Genomic DNA, 25191 nt, shown 5'->3' with positions numbered 1-25191 from the left:
TCAGGTCAAGCCCCACTCCTGGCCTGGATCATTACAGTTTTCTTCTAGTTACTCTCTTTCTGCTCAGTCCCAACCCTCCAAGCCATCCTGTTATTCTGAAATTCACATGTGGCCATATCCTTCCCAGCCTAAAGCCTGATCCACTGCTCCCCATCTCCTATGGGAAAGTCCCCATTCTCTAGGAGGCCCTTCAGGATCTGTCCGTAATGTCCCTTCCACACTCCTTTCCCAGCTGTCCCCACCACACTGCTAACAACCTGGCTGCATTGACTTTTTTGGATCTTGCTTAACAGTCTTTGCACTTTTCACACCTCTGTGCCTTTGCTCAAGCCTGTCTCTTTAGCTGGAATGCCCTTCCTCCTCTGGTGAAATCTTCCTTAAAGACATTTCAGGCTGGGTGCTGTGGCTCACACCTGTAATCCCAGTACTTTGGGAGGCTGAGGCAGGTGGATCACTTGAGCACCATTGCACTCCAGCCTGGGCAACGAACAAATCTCAGTCTCAAAAAAAAAAAAAAGGAAAAAATAGACATTTCAGTGAAGTTCATTGAACAACTGCACAGGGTACCTGCTTGCTCTAGACATGAAGCCCTCCCTTGACTCTGCTCCCTGCCCAAGTAGAGTGAATGGCCTCTTTCAGGCTCCCTTAGCACTGTGCAGGCTTCCTGGATGGCACTTTGTATTGTAGTTGACTGCTAACAAGTCAGTTCCCTCTCTGCTCAAGGGCAAATGTGTATTTCTTGTCTCTTGGACTCCCAGCTCCTGACTGGGGCCTGGCACAGTGTGAGGCCAGAGTCGGTTGGGGAGTGAGTCAGGGAAGATTCCCTGGAGGAAGTGAGCCCCAAGCTGCTGACTTAAAGAAGAAGCACCCTTTCCCTCTTCTTACTTCCTTCCTGGTCCTGGTGCTGAAGGAAAACAGTTGAAACTTTTTTTTTCCTTTCCTTTTTTTCCTTTGAGATAGGATCTTGCTGTGTCACCCAGACTGGAGTGCAGTGGCACGATCATAGCTCACTGCAGCCTCGAAGATTTTTTTGTGGAGACAAGGTCTCACTGTGTTGCCCAGGCTGGTCTCAAACCCCTGGGCTCCAGAGATCCTTCTGCCTCAGCCTCCCGTAGTGTTGGGTTTATAGGTGTGAGCCACCATGCCTGGTCTGAAACTGACTTTGAAAAGGGAAATGTATAGCTTTTGAATTGGTGGATGAAATCTCCTAGCCTGGAGATAATTAAATAAGGCTTAGATCTCCCTCTCTCCCTTCACACATTTCCTGAATACCTAGAACATGCCAGACACTGGAGCTACAAAAATGAATTAAATAAAACGTGTCTATCTTTTTCTATCTCCATAATGTTCATGCTGGAAACTGCCCTTTCCTTTTTCTGTTTCATTGGACCAAGTTCAAATCTTAGCATGTCACTTGTAGCTCTGACTCTGGGCACATCACGCCACCTTTCTGAGCCCTAGTTTTCGTATGCATACCACGGAGATGATAATATTCCCCTCACAGGGTGGTGATGGATCATGTGTGTGAGGGACTGAACAGGTGACTTTGACAGTGGTTTCTCATTGAGTGGCAGCCACTCTCTGACTGGAAGTTTCTTAAGGGCAGTGACCATGTCCAGTAGATAAATGTGTCTTAGTGCCCAGCCTAGGACCAGGCATGCAGTACATGAGGGTCATCAGCCATCCCAATTTTCCTGGGACAGTCTCAGTCCTGCTGTAGCAGGGCGAGTGGCAGACAAAACTCCTCAGACACCGAGTTAAAGAAAGAAGGGGTTTATTCGGCCGGGGGCATTGGCAAGACTTCTGTCTCAAGAGCCGAGCTCCCTGAGTGAACAATTCCTGTCCCTTTTAAGGGCTCACAACTCTAAGGGGGTGCGTGTGAGAGGGATGTGATTGAGCAAGCAGCGGGTTCGTGGCTGGGGGCTGCATGCACCGGTAATTAGATCGGAACAAAACAAGATAGGGATTTTCACAGTGCATTTCTGTACAATGTCTGTAATCTATAGATAAGAGAACCCATTAGGTCAGGGGTCAATCTTTAACTACCAGACCCAGGGTGCGGCGCCGGGCTGTCTGCCTGTGGATTTCATTTCTGCCTTTTAGTTTTTACTTCTTCTTTCTTTGGAGGCAGAAATTGGGCATAAGATGATATGAGGGGTGGTCTCCTCCCTTACTGCATCTCAGGAAACCCTTCAGCTCACTCCTGGGCAAATCAGTACTGTGGGTCACCCTACAGTATCTTCTCATAAAGATTCGTAGAATAGGTATATCCACTAAGCAAGCGTTAGTGAAGTACAGGGGTGGGACTTGAACAGGGCAGGACAAGCACTGGGTGGCTGCCTTGGGCGCTGAGAGGAGTCAGCAGAAGGGTCTGGAAGGCCTAGCACGTGTACAGTGGTAGGTAGGGATGGGGCCATCTGCAGCTTGGCAGGGTGTGGGGAGGACATCAGGCCCTGAGTCTGTAAGGTGATTGCTTTCAAACAGGTTTCAGGCTCCCAAGGGCCATGTGCTCTTCCTCAGACACATCCAGAGAGGGTGTGGTTGATTCTCACTTTTTTGATTTCTATTAATATATTGAGTCCTCAGCTGCTCTTCCACCTTGGTAGCTGGAGGCCTCTCCTTCGTCAGCCCACTGAGTCTCGGCATGCCTGCCCACTGCCTTCTGAGCTGTCCATGCCAGACTGAGATGAGACAGGGCAGAGGCATGGGCTGCCAGATGGGAGAGCAGGGCTGCAGGCTCGTTCTCAGGCCCACCAGCCCCAGAAACTGAGTGAGCCTTGGTTTCTCACACGGTGTCTGTGAGTTGTCACGTGTGGAAAGCCCCTTGGCGTCTTTAGTATGCAATAGGTACACAGCAAGTCTCGTGTTTTGTCCCTGTCTATAAAAGGGGGACAATAAAGCTTGCCCTGCACACCTCCAGGACTGTTGTGTGGGCCAAACGGGATGTGGATGTGGGATGTAGGAACATTTGGTAAACTGTATCATACCCTACAAATGTTTGAGGATGGGGTTCTTAATAGGGCAGCCCTTGTCAGCCCAGCATTCCAGCCCAGGCATGGAAGGCTTCTCTTGGGGATATGCTTCTCTTGGGGATATGCCCCAGGATCACAAAGAAATCTGGCGGTGTTGCCCTTGTGAGCAGCAGACCCCTGCAGGCAGGACCTAGACTCAGCTGAGCTCTTCTTCTTCTCCTTCTTCTTCTTCTTCTTCTTCTTCTTCTTCTTCTTCTTCTTCTTCTTCTTCTTCTTCTTCTTCTTCTTCTTCTTCTTTCTTCTTCTTCTTCTTCTTCTTCTTCTTCTTCTTCTTTCTTTTCTTCTTTTCTTCTTCTTTCTTCTTCTTTCTTCTTCTTCTTCTTCTTCTTCTTCTTCTTCTTCTTCTTCTTCTTTTCTTCTTTCTTCTTCCCTTCTTCTTTCTTCTTCTTCTTCTTCTTCTTCTTCTTCTTCTTCTTTCTTCTTCTTCTTCTTCTTCTTCTTCTTCTTCTTCTTCTTCTTCTTCTTCTTCTTCTCCTCCTCCTCCTCCTCCTCCTCCTCCTCCTTCTCCTCCTCCTCCTCCTCCTCCTTCTCCTCCTCCTTCTCCTCCTCCTCCTCCTCCTCCTCCTCCTCCTCCTCCTCCTCCTCCTCCTCCTCCTCCTTCTCCTCCTCCTCCTCCTCCTCCTCCTTCTCTTCTCCTCCTCCTCCTCCTTCTTCTTCTTCTTCTTTTTTTTTTTTTTTTTGAGACAGGGACAGGGCCTGGCTCTGTTGCCCAGCCTGGAGTGCAGTAGTGCAATCATAGCTCACTATAGCCTTGACTTCCTGGGCTCAAACAATCCTTCCTCCTCAGCCTCTCGAGTAGCTGGGACCACAGGTGTGCGCCACCGTACCAGGCTAATTTTTAAGTTTTTTGTACAGATGTGGTTTTGCTACATTGCCCAGGCTGATCTTGAACTCCTGGGCTCAAGCAGTCCTCCTGCCTTAGCCTCCCAAAGTGCTGGGTTACAGGTGTGAGCTACCACGCCTGGCCAAGATCTGCTTCTGAAACCATGGGAAGAGAAAGACAGACAGACTTGGACCTACTGCAGGGGAGGGTTAAGTAGCAGCGGGACTCCAAACAAGAAGAAGGAATGTCTTCCGGAGCCTCATCTGTCTGTTGGGCTGGAGGCAGGGCCTTTGTGAAGGCGGGTGGTGCTCAGATCGCCTCTGGGCCCTTCCTCCAGCCCCGAGGCGGATTCACCATGAGGCTGATGCAGCTTCAGCTTCCGGCCCTTCACGCTCTAGAGCCCTTTCCAAGGCCTAGCAATATGTCCACGTGCTCAGGGTTTTGTGAAATTTGCAAAAGGAAGATATTTTTGTACTCTTAAAAAAAAAAAAAACAAAAAAAACCTTTCAAGCTATATAAGCTTTAGGCCCACAAGCCCAGCTCTGCTCTGCTGTGGCAAGTTTTCCTTTGGGCTGGGATGTTGGTGCCATATCTGCTGCATGTCCTCAGGGGGCTCTCATCCCCCTGAGGCAGAGATCTGTCATTGGTTAGAGTCCTCCCTGCAGAAGCAACACCTGAAAGGCATCCAGGGGAACCAGTTCTGGGGCAGGCTGAGCCTGCAGCTTCACGTGCCATGTAAATTAGAGACTGGAAAGGCTTCTCTGGCTTTAATCTTCCTCTTCTGCAAAATGGAGATAAGACCTTCCTGGAAAGGTTAAAATAATGAACCATAGGTAAAACTGCCTGGTCTAATCCCAGGCTTGTCCTGGGAGCTCAGGAAATGCTGATGAAAGCTGGATGGAAACGGCTAGCACTTTGGCCCTCCCAAAGTGCTGGGATTACAAGCATGAGCCACCGCGCCCGGCCCGGGATGGGGCCTTCTGTGGGAGTGGGGCAGAGTAGAAGTCTGAACAGGCCTTTCCTGCTTCTGGGACTGGGTCAGGAGTCTGGCTGTTCTGGTGCCTGAGAGGAGCTGCCAGGGCAGGCCGAGCTGACCTTTCCTGCTCAGAAAGGAAGCCAGGCTGGCAGGGTGCGGTGCATCCCTCTGCAGAGTCAGGGAAGGGGAGTTTGTTGGCAGCAATATCTTGCCTCCTGTGCTTCCCTAAGGGAGGGCTTTGAAGAAAAAACATGGTGTCCGGCCGGGTTTCAGATCCCACCCCTACTGCTTGTTACACCTGTGAGCTGCAGATGGTTACATAATCTTTCTGAACCTTGGTTTTAAAAACCATTTCTTAGGCCGGGCGCGGTGGCTCAAGCCTGTAATCCCAGCACTTTGGGAGGCCGAGACGGGTGGATCATGAGGTCAGGAGATCGAGACCATCCTGGCTAACACGGTGAAACCCCGTCTCTACTAAAAAATACAAAAAACTAGCCAGGCGTGGTGGCGGGCGCCTGTAGTCCCAGCTACTTGGGAGGCTGAGGCAGGAGAAAGGCGTGAACCCGGGAGGCGGAGCTTGCAGTGAGCTGAGATCCGGCCACTGCACTCCAGCCTGGGCGACAGAGCAAGACTCCGTCTCAAAAAAAAAAAAAAACATTTCTTTAAAATGGGGGTAATAAAATCCTCTCCTCACCCCCATAGGGTTGTGGTAAGGCTTAAATGAGATAATGCAGGGCTTAACACAGTGCCTGGTACACAGTAGGTGCTCAGTACATACTGATTGTCACTCTCCTGCCCCAGGACCCTCATCAACTTCTGTTTTATACTTCCCCATTTGTCTGTGCCCCGAGTTGGGTGTGGGCTGTCTGGTGGCAAGGGCTGAGTTTTGTTCACCAATCGTTCCATTCCCTAGCCCTGGCACAATGCCTTCAAGACACCCTGAATTGGTTGGCAAGAAGCTGCACTGAGCCCAAAGAAAACAGTGTTAAGTTTTAGCTGGAAACTTGCTTACAACACACTACTGTGAGCTGCTGCCAGAGCACTTACTGTATGGCTTCTGCCCTGCAGAGCTTGAATGGCCACCCACAACTGTGGCTCTGCCCTTCTAGACAAGCAGCTTTGTTCTTTTCTTCAGAGCACTTAGCACCTGCTGTAATCAATTTGGTGAGCTTTGTTGAGTCCAACTCTGTAAAATATTTGAGGAGATTTATTCTGAGCCAAATTTGAGTGACCATTGTCACGCGCGTCCGTGTGAAGAGACCACCAGACAGGCTTTGTGTGAACAATAAAGCTTTTTAATCACCTGGGTGCAGGCGGGCTGAGTCTGAAAAGAGAGTCAGCGAAGGGAGATAAGGGTGGGGCCGTTTTATAGGATTTGGGTAAGTAAAGGAAAATTATAGTCAAAGGGGGGTTGTTCTCTGGCAGGCAGGAGTAGGGGTCCCAACGTGCTCAGTGGGGGAGGTTTTTGAACCAGGATGAGCCAGGAAAAGAAATTTCACAAGGTAATGTCATCGCTTAAGGCAAGGACTGGCCATTTTCACTTCTTTTGTGGTGGAATGTCATCAGTTAAGGCGGGGCAGGGCATTTTCACCTCTTTTGTGATTCTTCAGTTACTTCAGGCCATCTGGGCGTATACTTGCGAGTCACAGGGGATGTGGATGTGCAAGTCACAGGGGATGCAATGACCTGGCTTGGGCTCAGAGGCCTGACAACCATGGCCTGTGACACAGCCCTCAGGAGGTCCTGAGAACATGTGCCCAACCAAGGTGGTCGGGGTACAACTTGGTTTTATATATTTTAGGAGGCATGAGACATCGATCAAATACATTTAAGGAATACATTGGTTTGGTTCAGAAAGGTGGGACAACTCAAAGCAGGGGGCGGGGTTGGGGGGAGCTTCCAGGCTATAGGAAAATTTTTTTTTTTTTTTGAGACGGAGTTTCACTCTGTCGCCCAGGCCAGAGTGCAGTGGCACGATCTCGGCTTACTGCAAGCTCTGCCTCCTGGGTTCAAGTGATTCTCCTGCCTCAGCCTCCTGAGTAGCAGGGACTACAGGCATGCACCACCACACCTAGAAAATTTGTGTATTTTTAGTAGAGATGGGGTTTCACCATATTGACCAGGCTGGTCTCGAACTCCTGACCTCATGATCCACCTGCCTCGGCCTCCCTAAGTGCTGGGATTACAGGCGTGAGCCACCGCACCCGGCCAGCTATAGGTAAACTTAAACATTTTCTGGTTGACAGGTGGCTGAGTTTGTCTAAAGACTTGGGATCCATAGAAAGGAAATGTTCAGGTTAAGATAAAAGATTGTGGAGATCAAAGTTCTTTTGAAGTCTTATGGCGGCTGCCCTTAGAGACAATAGATGACAAATGTTTCCTATTCAGACCTTTAAAAGGTGCTAGACTTAGTCAATCTCATCAGGATTGGGAGGGCCTGGAAGAAAAAGATCTAGCTATGTTTACAGATGCAGATTTTCCCCCATTAAGGATGGCTTTGCAGGGCCATTTCAAGATATGGCAGAGAAACATGTTTTTGGGGAAAAATATTCTGAAATTCTTCCTTCTCGTAATTGTCACACTTGTCTGTGTGAAGAGACCACCAAACAGGCTTTGTGTGAGCAATAAAGTGATTTAATCACCTGGGTGCCGGTGGACTAAGTCTGAAAAAGGAGTCAGCAAAGGGAGAGAGATAGGGGTGGGGCAGTTTTATGGCATTTGGGTAGGTAGTGGAAAATTACAGTTAAAGGGGTTTGTTCTCTTGCAGGCAGGGGCGGGGGTCACAAGTGGGAAGCTCCAGAGACTTATTGTCCAGGAGAAGGAATGTCATCAATTAAGGCAGGAACTGGCCATTTTCACTTCACTTGTGGTTCTTCAGTTGCCTCAGGCCATCTGGATGTATACCTGCGGGCTTGAGCTCAGAAGCCTGACAGTAATGTTATGCCATAGTCAAACTGGAAAGTAAGTCACGACATGTAGGGGTACATAAAACCCATCTGATGAGGTTCACTCGAGTGCGTGTGAAGAGACTACCAAACAGGCTTTCTGTGAGCAGCAAGGCTGTTTATTTCACCTGGGTGCAGGCGGGCTGAGTCCGAAAAGAGAGTCAGCGAAGGGAGAGGGGTGGGGCCGTTTTATAAGATTTGGGTAGGTAAAGGAAAATTACAGTCAAAAGGGGGGTTGTTCTCTGGCGGGCAGGGGTGGGGGTCACAAGGTGTTCAGTGGGGGAGCTTTTGAGCCAGGATGAGACAGGAGAAGGAATTTCACAAGGTAATATCATCAATTAAGTCAGGAACAGGCCATTTTCACTTCTTTTGTCATTCTTCAGTTACTTCAGGCCATCTGAATGTATACGTGCAGGTCACAGGGGATATGATGGCTTAGCTTGTGCTCAGAGGCCTGACAATGAGAATTCTTGGTTTGTAGATGACTCCCCAGGCCCCTTGGATAGGAATTTGGGCAAGATAAAAAAAAAATCAGACAAGTTCAGGCACCGTGGGACACCCCTGTAATCTCAGCACTTTGGGAGGCCGAGGTGGACGGATCACTTGAGGTCAAGAGTTCAAAAGCAGCCTGGCCAACATGGTGAAACTGTGTCTCTACTAAAAATACAAAAAAATTAGCCAGGCGTGGTGGCGGGCGCCTGTAATCCCAGCTACTCGGGAGGCTGAGGCAGGAGAATTGCTTGAACCTGGGAGGTGGAGGTTGTAGTAAGCCGGGATCATGCCACTGGGCAACAGAGTGAGACTCCGCCTCGAAAATAAAAATCAGATTTTAGTCCTCAACGTCTGAAATCTGCCTCTTCCCACTGGAATGCAAGTGCTACAGGAGCTGTGTCACCAGGTGCCAGTGCCTGGCACGGGGGACATGGGATAATTTTGTTGAATGAATGGCTGTCTTTCTTTTTTTTCTCTGAAGTCCAGCTGGGTTCAACTTCCAGCCCAGCTGCTTTCTAGTTGGGGAAAGTTCCCTGCCACTTTCATTCAGCTTCAGTTTCTTCATCTTTAGAATGGGAGAATAGCTGTGCCATATAAAGCAAGTGCTGAGCCGGGCCTGGAACAAGGTAATGATGCCAGCTGCTATTTTTCAAATGATTTCCAAGGGTCCTTTCAGTTCTGACCTTCAGTGATCTCTCTGCCTCCAGCTTGGAGGAGACTGGGGAGAACATTCCATTCCTAGCAGACCCTTTCTCTTGGCCTCACAATGGATTTGAAGCTCTGTGCAAACTGTTTATATTTCTTCAGCAGAGTTTATTACCCGGCTGAGCCTTCTGCAATTAATTACAAGCAAAGCAAATAACTTGTCCCTAGGAGGCTGGGCTTGGCATAAACATTTACATATAGCCAGGGGCCAGCCCAGGGCCTGAGCTCTTTCCTGAAGCCTTTGGAACAGAGAGAGATTAGAGGATTAGGGTGGTATGGGGTGTGACAGGGTGTGGTGGGGAAAAACAGCTTTCCTTCAACAGCTTTTCCTGGACTCCTCCTTAGCCCTGGAGATGCTATGCTTAAACTTTCTTTCAATCTTCCTAATTACCCAAGTAGGCTCCCTGTTTGCAGTTGAGGAATTGAAAGCTCAGCTAAGTTCAGCAATTTGTCCAAGACCATACAGCTTTCAGGAAAAGCAGGATCTGAAGGTTCACATGGCAGCTGTGTAGGTAAACAGACTAGAAGAGAGAGGCTAGAAGTTGGGAAATGAGTGACAGATTGTTTGTTCGTTCATTTATTCATCCAGTGCAAATTTGTCAGGCCTCTGTCGTGTGAGAGGGAGTCTGAGAGGCAGTAGTGCCTTTTTTTTTTTTTTTTTTAAGATACAGGGTCTCAGTCCGTCTTAATGCAGCCTTGAACTCCTGGGGTCAAGTGATCCTCCTGCATCAGCTTTTCAAGTAGCTAAGACTTGTAGCACAGGCATGTGCTACCATGCCTGGGTACTTTTTAAAATTTTTTGTAGAGATAGGGTCTTACTATGTTGTCGAGGCTGGTCTCAAACTCCTGGGCTCAAGCTATCCTCCCACCTTGATCTCCCAAAGCACTGGGGTTACAGGCATGCACCACAGTGCCCAGCCAGTAGTGATTATTGTGACTGTTCGTCCTTACATGGAATGTCAGAAACCCTCTGAGGATGGTCCCATTAACAGGCTAATTTGTGGCAGAAGGCGGTTTCGTGAAAGGCCAGGAAGGCAGTGGTCTGCATAGTGGTCATAGCTGCACCATCTTACACAAAGAGACAGCCTGAGTGGATGTAGTCTTTAACAGGAGGGGCTCTGCAAGGACAACCCACTGCTCCCACTCTAGAATCTGGAATTCTAGATCCTTGAACCCTGCTTTTAGGCAGAGATGGCTCAGAGAAGGTTTGGCTCAAGGTTACACAGCAGCGGGGTGCAGTGGCTCACACCTGTAATTCCAGCAGTTTCGGAGGCCGAGGCGGGATGATCACTTGAGCCTAGGAGTTCCAGGCCAGCCTGGGCAACATGGTCAGACCCCATCTCTATAAAAAATACAAAAAAATTAGCTGGACGTGGTGGTGCGTGCCTGTAGTCCTAGCTACTCAGGGGGCTGAGGTGGGAGGATCAGTTGAACCCAGGAGGTTGAGGCTGCAGTGAGCCAGTAAGCCGTAATTGTGTCACTGAATGTCAGCCTGGGTGACAGAGCAAGACCTTGTTTTAAAAAAAATAAAAAATAAAAAAATAAAAGAGAAAAGGTTACATAGCAGGAAGGGGTGGATGATTAGGAGTCCCAGCGAAGTGCTGTTTCTAGTGCGTTGACATTTGATAGGTGCAGTGACCGATTTGCATGGGAAACCCTTACTGGCTGCCCCACTCTCTTCAGTGCTCTGAGTTCTGTTTTCTGATGGCCCTCTCAGCCCAGCCATTCCCATTCCACTCAATGGTTTTGCCATGCAGATCTCTGGAGCCATCTGCTGGGGGCCATTTTCCTCTATGCATTGAGGAAAACTGGGATCCAGGAAGGACAGGAGCAGGGCACTCCTGTCTGTATTCATCCTGGATGTGGTATGCCTGGCCCCTGGCCCTGGATCCTGGAACTCCTTGGCTGGACAGGAGCCCATCCCAGAGGGTAAGACTGCAGCCTCCAGGCCTCTGCAGTTTCAGACTATAGTAGAGTCTGGGACTTGGCCTGAGCTGTCCACACCAGGTGGCCAGCAGCTGGCACAGAGCCCAGCATGTGGTAACAGATGCCCAGGGAAGGTGTGACACTTGGGATGGGTGAATGGCTGGTGAGAGACAAGGATGTAAGAAGGGCACTTTCGTTTGGGTGGCAGGGTCTTCAGTTCAAGTCACCATCTGTATCACAAATGAACCTCCATGTTGTCTTCTGGGGAATGGGGATGAACGACTGTCCTCACTCACAGGGTTTTAGCGGGGAGGAACAGGCAGCATCTGACTATTCACAATAGCCAAAAAGTGGGAACAGACAGCCTAAATGCCCATCTGCAGATGAGTGGATAAACAAATGGTGGTGTATCCATGCCGTAGAACGTTCTTCACCCGTGAGAAGGAATGAAATACTGATCCATGCTATAAAGTGGACGAACCTTGCAAACCTTACGTGAAATGAAAAAAGCCAGACACAAGAGGTCACCTATAGTATGAGTCAACTTGTATGAAATATCCAGAATAGAGAAATCCATAGAGACAGAAAGCAGACACTGGCAGTTGCCAGGGGTTGGAGAGTGGGAAGACTGGGGAGAGACTACATGGTGAGTAAAGGGTTTTACTTTGGAGTGATGGACATGCATTGGATCTAGATAGAAGTGGCGGTTTTGCACAATGTTGTGAATGTACTGAATGCCACTGAATTGTTCGCTTTATGTATTTATTTTATTTTTATTTATTTGTAGAGACAGGGTCTTGCTGCGTTGCCTAGGGTGCTGTCAAACTCTTGAGCTCAGCCGGGCACGGTGGCTCACGCCTGTAATCACAGCACTTTGGGAGGCCGAGGCAGGCAGATCACCTGAGCTCAGGAGTTCGAGAACAGCCTGACCAACATGGCGAAACCCTGTCTCTACTAAAAGTACAAAATTTAGCCGTGCATGGTAGTGGGCGCCTGTAATCCCAGCTACTCAGGAGGCTGAGGCAGGAGAATTGCTTGAACCCGGGAGGCAGAGGTTGCAGTGAGCCAAGATCATGCCACTGCACTCCAGCCTGGGTGACAGAGCGAGACTCCATCTCAAAAAACAAACAAACAAACAAACAAACAAACAAACTCCTGAACTCAAGTGATCCTCCTGTCTTGGCCTCCTAAAGTACTGGGATTATAGGCATGAACCACTGCACTCAGCCAGTTGTTCACTTTAAAGAGGTAAATTTTATGTTATGTGAATTTCACCTCAATGAATTAGTTTTTCTGCTGGTGGATGTGGTTGGCACCTGTACTCCCAGGTGTACTCCCAGCACTTTGGAGGCTGAGACAGGAGGATTACTTGAGTCCAGGAATTGGAGATGATCCTCGGCAACCTAGTGAGACCCTGTTTCAAAAAATACATGTTATAAAATTTCAAAGATAACAAGAGTCTGGGCGTGGTGGCTCACACCTGTAATCCCAGCATTTTGTGAGGTCGAAGTGGGCAGATCACTTGAGCCCAGGCGTTTGAGACAAGCCTGGGCAACATAGCAAAACCCTGTCTCTACTAAAAATACAAAAATTAGGCATGGGTGTGGTGGGGCGTGTCTGTAGGCTGAGGTAGGAGATTGAAGCTGTAGTGAGCCATGATTGCAGCCCTGCACTCCAGCCCGGGCTGGAGTGACACCCTGTCTCAAAAAAAAAAAAAAATCTATCTATCTATCTATATAATTTTAAAAAGGCAGTGTGTGTTAGGAGGGGATGAGGTTGTGATGAGACATGGGTGTTAGGGTGAGACTGCAGGAGACAGTGTGTGGGAGAGAGGCTGTGGCAGGTAAGGGTGCCGAGTGGGAGGCAGAGTGGTTAAGATTAAGACCAAGGTTGACTGCCAGACTTCAAAGCTATGTGGCCTTGGGCAGGTTGTTTAACCTGTCTCTGTTTCAGTTTCCCTGTCTATAAAAGAGGAATAACACAATTTTTGTTATGAGAATCTTAATCTTTTATTGTGGGACTCTTAATGTTTCCATTAGGCTTAAATGAGTTAATATTTGTAAAGTGCTTGGCACAAAGTAAGTACTACGTGTTAGCTGCTGTTATTATCACTCATTCACATTTTTATTTATTTGTTCATTTACTGCACACCCACGCTGCACCAGGCCCTGGGCTGCTTTCTGGGGATGCAGCTGCAAGCATGACTCAGTGCCTCTCTCAGGAGCTTTCGCACATCCTCTGGCAGCACCCTCCTCCTCCCAGCCTGGAGCCTTGGCTGTTAATGAAAATTCTTCATCACCTCCTGCTTCTCCAGAGCTGCCTGAGCAGGCACCGCCTCCCCTGGGACCCTGCAGAGCTCCTGCAGGGCATTAGAAAACGCCCTAGGCTTGGGAGCTGGTGCCCTAGGCTTGAGAGAACCTTAGGAAAGACCCTAGGCCTTAGTTTCCCTACCTATCATGGGAGAGGTCAGGCTGGCTGAGCTCTGAGATTCTTCTGTTTTCTAACCTCCAGGCCTCTGAGTCAAGCTGGCTGAGTTGGGCCTGGAGCTTTTGCTTTGAGCATTGGCAGGGTGAGACCAGAGAGGGCGTGAGGTCCAGAAGGGATCTCAGAGGTCCTTTTACGCACAAGGTTAGTGAGGTCCAGAGAGAGGCTGGGACATGCCTGGGGGTGCCTGGAAGGTAATGGACAAGCCTGGTTTGGGGAGGGGCTTTGGTGGCCTCAGCCCCTACCTGTTGTTAGCATGAGCCGCAGGGTTCACTAGTCTATATTTTGGATGGGCTTGAAGTGTCACGCCTGTTGAGATTTATTTTATAAAAAGTAAACTGGGCCGGGCGCAGTGGCTCACGCCTGTAATCCCAACACTTTGGGAGGCCGAGGCAGGTGGATCACTTGAGGTCAGGAGTTTGAGACCAGCCTGGCCAACATAGTGAAACTCCTGTCTACTAAAAATACAAAAATTAGCTGGATGTGGTGGTACATGCCTGTAATCCTAGCTAGGAGGCTGAGGTGTGCAAATCGCTTGAACCCAGGAGGCAGAGGTTGCAGTGAGCTGAGATTGCACCACTGCACTCTAGCCTGGGTGATGGAGTGAGAGAGTCTGTCTAAAAAAAAAAGGGTAAACTGCCTTTTTTGGGCTGGCATTCTGGGCAGCCGGAGTAGGGGCTGGGGTGAGGGTCAGGAGATTCCTGCCCCACCCGTCTGGTAGCCATTCAGGCTCAGTCTGACCTCAGCTCTCCTGGGCAAAAACAATCTGATTCTACTGCTGGTCCTCCTTACAGTCAGCCTCCCCATGTTGGCACCTCCCCCACTGCCAGCCTCAGTTGTCATCCCTGCACCATGTAGTCCCCCCTCCACCCCTGATAACCAGCATACGTTCCCTGCCATTTCCTTCCATAGGGTTTTCTTCAGGTCTCTACCCTAAGGCCCTCCTGCCCAGCCCTGCCTGAGTCTCTGACACCTGCATCCCTCCCTGCCTCACCTCACATGCCAGTCAACAACCCTGGGTCCCCATGTGCTGGCTTCCCTCCCAGAAGTTTCTCCCAGGGACAGGGGTGGGGGTGGTGAGAGAGGCAGAAACATCTAGAAAGGGCCTTGCTCTCTTCTCCTTTTAAAAACAGCTACACTTTGAGTGTAGACATAGCAGTTAGAACCTTCCAGGACTTCTCTGTGGTCTCAGGAGGGGACCAAACAGGCAAAGTCACAGCAGAAGGGGAAGGGGCCGGAGGAGGCAGGTGGAGTCGGAGTCAGGCGCACAGACTGTCTGGGTTCTCGGAAGACCCAGGTATGTTTCCATTCTTGCTGCCCACTATTCCATACCCACACCCACACGCACACTCCCCAGGCCTTCAGGGCTCAGCAATGGTGATCAGGGAGGACTTCTTTGGGTAGGATGTTGATTTATTCAGCCCTTAATTCATTCATTCACAGCTCTCGCTAGTGCCTCCTTGGTGGTAGGCCCTGTTCTGAACCCTGAGGACATGGAGAGGGGCCGGACCTCATCCCCACCTAAGGCTGATGAGGGCGGCTGCTGTGGACTCAGAGGAGCTCAGCTCGGGCAGATAAAGACCACTCATTCATTCACCAGTAAGTGCTCATCCAGCCTGCTGTGTGCTAGGCGCTGTCCCAGCAGTAAAGGAAGCGGGCAAGAATCCCTGCCCTCATGGAGCAACTGGTGCTGGTGCTGTGTTCCCCTAGACCTGAGGCGAGGGCGCGGGCACACAGCCTGAGTTCTGAGGGCTTAAAAGAACTACCAGTTATCTTTCAGTAGTCATTTAAACAACAACAAAACCCTCCACATTAGACAAGGAGAAGAGAGCGATCATCCAGAATTTCATCATTTAGAAACAACATTTCTAACACTTTTTGGTGTTTGTGCTTCTTGCTCTGTGTGTGTGTGTGTGCGCGCGCATGTGTTTGTGTATTCAAGCACAATTGTGATTAAACTGTATGTAAAATTTTGAATACTGTTTTTTTTTCTTCAGTATCTCCTATGCTATTAACTCATAGTATCTCAATTTGTTAATGATTGTCCCTCATGTGGGTGCCCTACAGTTTAACCAGCCGCTTCTTTGGTATTTACATTATTTCCAGGTGTTTGGTATTGTAAATAGTGCTGAAATGATTAGCTTTGGAGCTATCCCGTCACTTCCTGAAGGCAGAGCCTGGACCCTGGGGGGCTCAGAGGTCCCAGGCTTGGCTCTCAGCCCCTCCCGTCTTCCCTGCACACCTTTCCGCTTCCTTCCTGCTCAGCTGCTTCCCTTCTTGCTCATGGCGGGGAGAAGGTTTCCTCTCCAGGTACACTTATTTTTTTCTTTTTTTTTTCAGACAGAGTCTTGCTCTTGTTACCCAGGCTGGAGTGCAATGGTGCGATCTGGGCTCACTGTAATCTTTGTCTCCTGGGTTCAAGTGATTCTTGTGCCTCAGCCTCCCGAGTAGCTGGGACTACAGGTGTGCACCACCATGCCTGGCTAATTTTTGTATTTTTAATAGAGATGAGGATTTTGCCATGTTGGTCAGGTTGGTCTCCAACTCCTGACCTCAGGTGAGCCGCCCGCCTCTGCCTCTCAAAGTGCTGGGATTACAGGCATGAGCCACCACGCCTGGCCCCTCTAGGTACATTTCAATGTGGGTTGCTCCATTTATCTTTTGCTACATAACAAATAACACAAACACTTAGAGGCTCAAAACAACAACATTCATTTTGTTATTGACTGTGATTTCCATGGGTCAGGAGTTTGGGAAGAGCTCCGCTGGGCAATTCTGGCATAGAGTCTCTCAGATGGCTGCACGTGGCACAAGGTGGGCTGGAGCAGCTGGGTGCTTGGAGCAAGACCTGTTGATTTTATCTCTGAATCTGTCCAGTTTTCTCTTTCTCTCTCATTGCTACCTCCCTATTCTGGACCACCCTCATTTCTGACCCAGATGAATAATACTAGCTAAACACACAGCACTTCCTGTGGTCCAGGTATTGTTCCAAGTTCTTTACATGTGTAAAGTTGCTCATTTAATCCTCACAACAACCCAGAGAAGTAGATACTGTTGTAATCTCCATTTTACAGAAGGGAAAACTGAGACCCTGAGAGGTTTCCCATCTAATGAATGGCAGATCTAGGATTTGAACCCAGAGCAGTCTAGTTGAATCTGCCTCCTAACTGGTCTCTTTGCTTCCACTCTGGTCTCTCTGCCCTTCCTTCCATTTGCCTCCCAGCAGCCCAAGTGAACATACTAAAGCATGACTGCGTTGTGTCAATCATCTGCTGAAACCCCACCAATGTCTTGTCACGGTGACAGAGTAAGATCCACACCTCTGATCTAGCCTTCTGGTGATCAGGCCCTGCCCCCATGTCCCTGCTGGCCTTGTACCTTCAGTGATTCCCTCTCATCCCCTAGAACCTTCCCATGGTAGGTTTGGGGTGTTTTTTTGTTTTGTTTTGCTTTGTTTTTTGAGATTGAGTCTTGCTCTGTTGCCCAGGCTGGAGTGCAGTGGCGTGATCTCAGCTCACTGCAACCTCTGCCTCCTGGGTACAAGTGATTCTCCTGCCTCAGAATCCCAAATAGCTGGGATTACAGGCATGTGCCACCATGCCTGGCTAATTTTTGTATTTTTAGTAGAGACGGGGTTTTGCCATGTTGGCCAGTCTGGTCTCGAACTCCTGACCTCAGGTGATCCATCTACCTCAGCCTCCCAAAGTGCTGGGATTACAGGCGTCCGGCCGGTAGGTTTGGTTTTGTTTCATCTCAATTCAGCACGCCAGCCCTTGTACCTTTTGGAGTTAGTACTGCTGCTTCTTCAACTCCTAGCCCAGATATCACTTTCTTGGGGAAGCCTTCGCTGACTCCTCAGGCTGGTGTGCCCCCTCCTGGGCTCTTGGAGCCCTCCACTTTACAGCATTTATTGTGAGAGTCACTGTATACTTGTTTGTATGATGCCTATCCTGCAGGGCTGCTGTGTTACCTGCTTGTAGGAATGCTCTGTGTTCTGTTTGTGCTGTGATCTGTGTCCTGGTAACAAAAGGAGCTGTGTAATGCAAAACCCTGCAGTTTCCCTGGCCAGAAGGGAAGCTTTTTGTAGACAGGGTCCATTGCCCAAATCTGCCCTATTCACCATATGTCTGATGGCCAACAGCATCTGACACACAATAGGTGCTCAATAAATTCTGTTGAATATTCATAAGAAGAGCTAACATGTATTACTAGGTGCCAGACACTACACTCACTTAATCCTCAGAACAACCCGATGGAGTGGGCGCTGCTGTTATCCCATTTTACAGATGAAGAAACAAGTTGAATGAGGGGAAGTCACTTGACTGATGCCCTCTAGCTGGTTCCAACCAAGGCGACCGGTTCACTAGGATAAAAAAGTGAATGAAAGAAGAACCCCTAAACTCCAGCAGCTTCAAGTAACTCAGATGAGGGCTGTAAGGAAAACACAGACTAAAGGCATCCCAATAAAGCCTCTCTCAAATGATGGTGAGGATGTGTGGAAGGAAGGTGGTTTCCTCCAGCAGGGAGAGAAGGAGGAGAGAAAAGGCCCCTGGAGAGGAGATGGGTTACCTTGGTGGTCACTCTCCCCTTGGGCTCCGAGCCTGGCTTCCTACTTTCCTGACCACAGCTTCTGCCTCCCAGGCTCACTCTGCCATAATAGAGGCCTGAGGAAAGAGGTTGCGGGGGGTGGTGGGGCGGGCAGGGGTGGGGTGGGATTCTCTTCCACGTTCTGAGGTCATACCAGAGGCCTTTGTTCTTACCTACCTGGAGGCCTAAACTTTACCTTGTGCCTCTCCTGAAAAGAAGGAGGGCAGGAAAGCAGGTGTGCAGCAGAGGGAAAACAGAACCAGAGAAGTCAAAGGATTTGTCCAAGACACAGAGCCAGGTCCCTGGGAGCCTCTTAGCTCCCATTAGTGAGTGTATGTGTGTTGGGGGTAGAGGGGCAAAGATTATGTCTCCCTGTTCCTCAGCTCCCATGGCCCCTCCTGTCTCCTCATCCCAGCCTCCTGTCCCACCAGAGGAAAAGGCCCCCATGAAGGCTTTGCAAATGGAACTGAAATGTGTCCCAGCGCCCAATGGTCTGGGAGGCCAGGGTCGTCTCTGTGCCGGCACTTCCTCTTCTGGGTTCCTTGGGTTTCCTAGCTGATTCTGGGCTTTCCAGAGGCTAGGATGAGTTTTACTCTACAATGTTTTTGAGTTTGTGCAGTGCTGGAGCCAGCCCAGCTGAGGTCAGGTCTGAGGGCTTTGGGAAGAGTCGGGTACTTGAGTGGGGTCTCGAAGGAGGAATCGGAGTTACCAGATGGAGCCCATATCCTCTTCCTCCGGGAGCGTTCAGCCCTTGCGGGTACAGAGCTGGGCAGGCCCTGATGACTGATCCCTCCCCATCTCTGGTGGGGCTACCCAGCCCCCGAAGCTTTCAGAGGCTCCAGTCTCAGGGCCACCATTCCAGCCACCCGCCCTCGGAGGCCTCAGCTTTTTCCCGCTTCCTTCCTCACAGGTCTCAGTCTGCTGGGGATTCTGTTTTGGTTGGAAGGAGGAGGCGGAGGAGTTTGCATGTCTGGCTCTTTCCTCCTTTCTTATTCCTCCTCCTTTCCTCCCGCTTGCTGATCAAGATGTTTCCTTCGCCAGCCTGGCTCCACTCCAGCCCCCTCCCCACCTTGGGCAGGCAGCAGCCATCCTCTCTTGCCTGGGGCTTCTGTGGGCTGTGACTTCCCAGGGTGTGCCCTTAATGCCCCGTTCACCAGTAGAGGGTCTGCAGGCAAATCCTTCAGGATGGTGGTGCCTCTCACCTCTTCTCTTCCTCCTCTGTTGAAGCCCAAATCTCCTGGGAGAGGAGGCTACAGGCCCTCTCCCGGGCAACCTCCTGCTCTGCAGGGGACTTTGGGCTCTTCCCTGTCCCCCTTGGGGCCTTAGTCTCCTGGGGAGTTCACAGCCAACTGGGCCTCTTGGCATAGAGGTACATAGCATGCCTTGTACTTGTTTAGTAGGAGTTTTGTGCTGCTTTGCCAAGCATCTTTACTCCAGGCCTGGAGGCACTGAGAGGAGCTACCCTCCACCTACCACCTAGGCAGTGGCCTGGAATGTAGAATTTGAGTACTTCTAATTTTTCAAACCCCCAGGGGTCCCCCTGAGGACCCTCACGGTCCCTTTCCCTGTCTGCTCCTGGCTTACAGAGCTTCACAGGGATGAAACCAACGTACATCCTGGCCTGACAGAGCCCAACCTTGGCCTTGTAGCCTTAGCACCTTGCACTGTGCCTGGGGCAGGGCAGATGTTTATTAAATTTTTGTGGAGTGAATGGCTGGAGGAGCAGCTAGGGAATCTCAGGGTGACCTGATGGAGCAGTGAGGGCGGACAAGGTGCTGAGGGAACACTTCTCAGAGCCCAACTGCATTTTGAAGGATGAGTGAATTGGACAGAGAGGCAGGGTGGGAAGGGCATTCCAGGCAGGAGCAGCCTGTGCAAAGTCTGAAACAGTGTGGTCAAATCTGGCACTTAGGACATGTGTGAGGAACCTCTCATCTGGGCATGGGCATGCTGGCCTGCTGGAGTGACACCAGCGACTGGCCCCCTCACCTGGTCCCAGGTCTCTGTGCTGTGGGCCTGGGCTTGGAGAGCAGGCAGGTAGTGGAAGGGGAGGATCCCTGGGGCTTGCCAGGGCTCCCCAGGGCTTGAGGCTGTGCTAATCCTTCCCTCCTGAGGCTTGGGCTCTGCTCCCCTGGGCAAGGAGGTTATGGGGTTTGAACCTGTTGGAGCCAGCTGTGGTTCAAGCAGGTTCTAGCTGCATAACACAAATAGAACCAGGTTCAGTTCTGGTCTCCATAATTTCCTGGCTGGGACCTAGGGTAAATTATTGACTTCTGTGTGCTACAGTTGTTTCTATAATAAAGATAATAGAACCTACCTGGCAAGATTGTTATGAAAATCAAACAAGGTAACTTGTGTAAAGTTTTCCTTTTTCCTCCTTTCCTTCTGCCCCTCCTCCCATATGCTCCTCTCCTTCTTAGTAGGGCTGGGCATTTGAACTGAGGGCCTGACTGCTGTTTGAAGGATCCTGGACATCCTCAGCCCTGATAGCCCAGTTCTCAGTGTCTGTGGACCACAGCATCAGCATCCCCTTTAGAAATGCAACATTTATGCTGGTGCAGTGCTCACTCCTGTAATCGCAGTGCCAGTGCTTTGGGAGGCTGAGGCGGGAGGATTTTTTTTTTTTTTTTTTTGAGACGGAGTCTCGCTCTGTCGCCCAGGCTGGAGTGCAGTGGCCGGATCTCAGCTCACTGCAAGCTCCGCCTCCCGGGTTCACGCCATTCTCCGGCCTCAGCCTCCCGAGTAGCTGGGACTACAGGCGCCCGCCACCTCGCCCGGCTAGTTTTTTGTATTTCTTAATAGAGACGGGGTTTCACTGTGTTAGCCAGGATGGTTTCGATCTCCTGACCTCGTGATCCGCCCGTCTCGGCCTCCCAAAGTGCTGGGATTACAGGCTTGAGCCACCGCGCCCGGCCGATTTTTTTTTTTTTTGAGACAGAGTCTCACTCTGTTGCCCAGGCTAGAGTGCAGTGGTGTGATTTCAGCTCACTGCCACCTCTGCCTCCCAGGTTCAAGCAATTCTCCTGCCTCAGCCTCCTGAATAGCTGGGATTAAAGGTGCATGCCACCACACCCTGCTAATTTTTGTATTTTTGGTAGAGATGGGGTTTCATCATGTTGGCCAGGCTGGTCTTGAACTTCTGACCTCAGATGACCTGCCCACCTCGGCCTCCCAAAGTTCTGGGATTATAGACATGAGCCACCGTGCCCAGCCATGGGGAGATCTCTTGAGCCAGGAGTTCAGGACTAGCCTGGGCAACATGGTGAGACCTTGTCTCCACAAATAATAATAAAAAAAGTAGCCAGGCATGTGTCTGTAGTCCCAGCTACTCAGGAGGCTGAGGCTGAAGGACTGTTTGAGTCCAGGAGTTCGAGGCTGCAGTAAGCTATGATTGTGCTGTACTCCAGCTGAGGTAACAGAGTGAGACCTAATCTCTCTTTCTCTTTTTTTTTTTTTTTTTTTTTTGAGACGGAGTCTCGCTCTGTCACCCAGGCTGGAGTGCAGTGGCCGGATCTCAGCTCACTGCAAGCTCCGCCTCCCAGGTTCACGCCGTTCTCCTACCTCAGCCTCCCGAGTAGCTGGGACTACAGGCGCCTGCCACCTCGCCCGGCTAAGTTTTTGTATTTTTAGTAGAGACGGGGTTTCACTGTGTTAGCCAGGATGGTCTCGATCTCCTGACCTCGTGATCCGCCCGTCTCGGCCTCCCAAAGTGCTGGGATTACAGGCTTGAGCCACCGCGCCCGGCCTAATCTCTCTTTCTCAATCTCTCAAAAAACAAAAAAACAAAACAAAAAAACACACACTAGTGAGACACCCACATTTCCAGGCCTACATCACATCCACTGAATCAGAACTCTAGGACTGGGTCCCAGCAACCTGTTTGTTTTTTCTTTTTTTTTGAGATGGAGTCTCGCTCTGTCGCCCAGGCTGGAGTGCAGTGGCCGGATCTCAGCTCACTGCAAGCTCCACCTCCCAGGTTTGGCCATTCTCCTGCCTCAGCCTCCCAAGTAGCTGGGACTACAGGCGCCCGCCACCTCGCCCGGCTAGTTTTTTGTATTTTTTAGTAGAGACGGGGTTTCACCGTGTTAGCCAGGATGGTCTCGATCTCTTGACCTCGTGATCTGCCCGTCTCGGCCTCCCAAAGTGCTGGGATTACAGGCTTGAGCCACCGTGCCCGGCCTAGCAACCTGTTTTTAAACAAGTCCTTCTGGTGATTGTGACCCCAGCTCAAGCGTGAGGCCCACTGCCTTAGGGGACCTCAGCATCTCGGTGGGTGGAGCCTGGCTTTGACTTCGAGTCGCAACTTGACTTTGTCTTGACATCTGAGCACATTTCCAGTCTGCACTGGGCCTACAAATTATGTAGCTAGTCCTGGGCGCTGATTCCTGCTGTGACCCAGCCTAGGGGGTAACCTCCAGGAAGTCACTTGCCCTTTCAGAGTCTCGCTGTCCTCATCTGTATAGCAGGGTGATAATTCTCACTCTGCTGGGGCACTGATGGGGGTTAAGTGTGATGCCTAGGCACAGCTCTTAGCACAGGGCCTGGCACATGCGAGTGTGGAGTGACTCTGAGGCTGGATGCCAGTGCGGTGCACACCTCTGGGGATACCGTGGCAGCAAAACAGACATGTCCTTGGCTTAATGGGGCTTATGGTCTGGAGCAGCAGGTAGATAGACAGCAAGAGATGCACACTGTGAGATGTGCTTCCAAGGGAAAAGTGCAGGCACAGGAGATTGTCTGATGGAGGGATCTGACCTAGTTGCAGCTCACTAAAGGCTTTGGAAGTGCCAAAGGAGCAAAACTCAGAGAAGGAGTGGCTGTGAACCGGGCATGGGGGTGGGGATGCCGTCGGGGGTTGTGAGGAGGCAGCAGCACTGCCATGTGTTATTTTCACATAAATTAATAACCAGTCTCTGGGATAGGCTGATGGGAGGGGAGAGGAGCTGGAGGGAGGAGATGGGCCATAGGGGCTAAGGGTGGGTGAGAGGCTGCCTTGGGGGCCTCATCTTCCTGGTCTGGGTTCCTTTCCTTCAAAAAGGCCCTAGACTGTAGCCATTTAGAATGGAAATGGGGCCCTCACCCAGAGGCCACCTGACACAGTGGAGGAGAATGACTTTGCCAGCTGGTGCCACAAGTTAAGTTGTTTTACCTCTGGAAGCCTTAGCTTCATGTAAGCAAAATGGGATTATTATTATTATTATTTTTTTGTTGTTGTTGTTGAGACAGAGTCTCGCTTTGTCACCCAGGCTGGGGTGCAGTGGCCAGATCTCAGCTCACTGCAAGCTCCGCCTCCCGGGTTTACGCCATTCTCCTGCCTCAGCCTCCCGAGTAGCTGGGACTACAGGCGCCCGCCACCTCGCCCGGCTAGTTTTTTGTATATTTTTTAGTAGAGACGGGGTTTCACCATGTTAGCCAGGATGGTCTCGATCTCCTGACCTCGTGATCTGCCCGTCTCGGCCTCCCAAAGTGCTGGGATTACAGGCTTGAGCCACCGCGCCCGGCCGGATTATTATTATTATTTTAAGACGGAGTCTTACTCTGTTGCCCAGGGCGGCGGCACGATTTCGGCTCACTGCAACCTCCACCTACTGGGTTCAAACGATTCTTCTGCCTCAGTCTCCCAAGTAGCCACCACACCTGCTAATTTTCGTATTGTTAGTAGAGATGGGGTTTCACCATATTGGCCAGGCCGGTCTCGAACTCCTGACCTCATGATCTGTCCACCTCAGCTTCCCAAAGTGCTGGGATTAGGGGTGTGAGCCACCGTGCCTGTCCTATTATTATTATTTTTAATTAAAATAAACAATTTTTAAGAGATAAGTCTCACTGTCTTGCCTAGGCTGGTCTTGACCTTCTGTCCTTAAATTATTCTCCTGCCTGTGTCTTCTGAGTTGCTGGGATTACAGGCACGAGCCATCGTGCCCAGCAAAATGGGACTAGACTACTGCTTAGCCCCTGTCGTTGTGCCGTTGTGGGGTTTAAGCAAGATGTTTCATGGCAGGTTCCCATGGCACCCACCCGCTGGAAGTGCTCAGTGAATAGTCCATTCCTCTTTCCCCTCTGTTGGTTTGCAAGTGGGGAGCTCAGTTTTGGATTAGGAATTCCTTTAGCCCAGGCTCACTTCCCTGGGGAAGTGCTGGCCCCTTCCTTTAATTGTAAGGAAAATGAGGCCGATCACCCCTTTTCTGTAGAAGACCAGAGGAGATAAGGACATAGCCAGCATTTTTTTTTTTTTTTTTTTTTTTGACAGAGTCTTGCTCTGTCGCCCAGGCTGGAGTGCAATGGCACGATCTCGGCTCACTGCAACCTCTGCCTCCTGGATTCAAGCAATTTTCCCACCTCAGCCTCCCGAGTAGCTGGGATTACAGGCACCCGCCATCATGCCTGGCTTAATTTTGTATTTTTGTAGAGACGGGGTTTCACCATGTTGGCCAGGCTGTTCTTGAACGCCTGATCTCAGGTAATCTGCCTGCCTCGGCCTCCCGAAGTGCTGGGATTACAGGCGTCAGCCACTGTGCCCCACCTGTAACCAGCTTTGAGGCCCAGAAGCAGTGGCTCCAGAGACAGCTGAGTGCCACCTGTCCAGGTGTCCTCCCTGTTGGGGTCCCACTTGGGGGGTTAATTAAACCCACCCAGCTATATCATAGAGTGGGGGTGGGGTGGGTGTATTTTCCTCTAGTTTGGTCTTGAGGTCTCTCTCTGAGAATGGCTATAAATTCTAGCCCTGCTTGATGGAGTTCCAGGGCAGGTGGTCGTGGGGGTCCACAGTGTGCCTTTCATGATGAGATGCTTCTTTATCCTGGTGGATGGTCTGATGCCTAAGTATCCAGCCGTGACCAGGTGTCTCTCTCACAGGAAACTGACTTATAGTGGAAGGTGCCCTGTGGCTCTTTTCTGACCTGTGTCCAGTTTATTCCTACCAAGAAAACCACTCTCTAGGAGAGTGTGTGGTCAGGTGAGACACGGAGGAGGCAGCACAGCAAAACCCGGGAAATAACAGAAGCAGAGTATTACTCACAGAGGGGAGGGCAGCGGGGAGCTGCCTGGGACACCGTGCTTAGCCAGCGAGTTGGAGCAAGAGGGAGATGGGAGGACCTGTGGGCTGGAGGCTTTGTTGGGGTGCAGGATGTTACCCACGCAGGTTTCTGTGGGTAAATATAATTGGTGGGATTAGAGCAAGCAGGCATAAGGCATGGTGACTGAGGGGGGTCACTGTGGCAA

General features: G+C 50.4%; 1 protein-coding gene and 1 long non-coding RNA gene across 17 annotated transcripts in view; one reads left to right on the top strand and one right to left on the bottom strand.

The window, feature by feature from the left end:
• The window catches only part of ARRB1 (arrestin beta 1), a 96128-nt gene that overhangs the window by 13882 nt on the left and 57055 nt on the right, over positions 1–25191 (top strand). The window lies entirely within an intron of this gene.
• LOC144334382 (uncharacterized) lies at positions 12629–24312 on the bottom strand. The gene is made up of 3 exons (XR_013404169.1): positions 24272–24312; positions 23468–23542; positions 12629–13721 (listed from the first exon to the last, which is right to left on the bottom strand). It is a non-coding gene; the product is annotated as an uncharacterized LOC144334382 (long non-coding RNA).

The sequence above is a fragment of the Macaca mulatta genome, chromosome 14 (assembly GCF_049350105.2).
Source record: "Macaca mulatta isolate MMU2019108-1 chromosome 14, T2T-MMU8v2.0, whole genome shotgun sequence".
Lineage (NCBI taxonomy): Eukaryota > Metazoa > Chordata > Mammalia > Primates > Cercopithecidae > Macaca > Macaca mulatta.
Note: the sequence above shows the minus strand (reverse complement) of the source record. Positions and strands in the feature narration are given on the sequence as shown.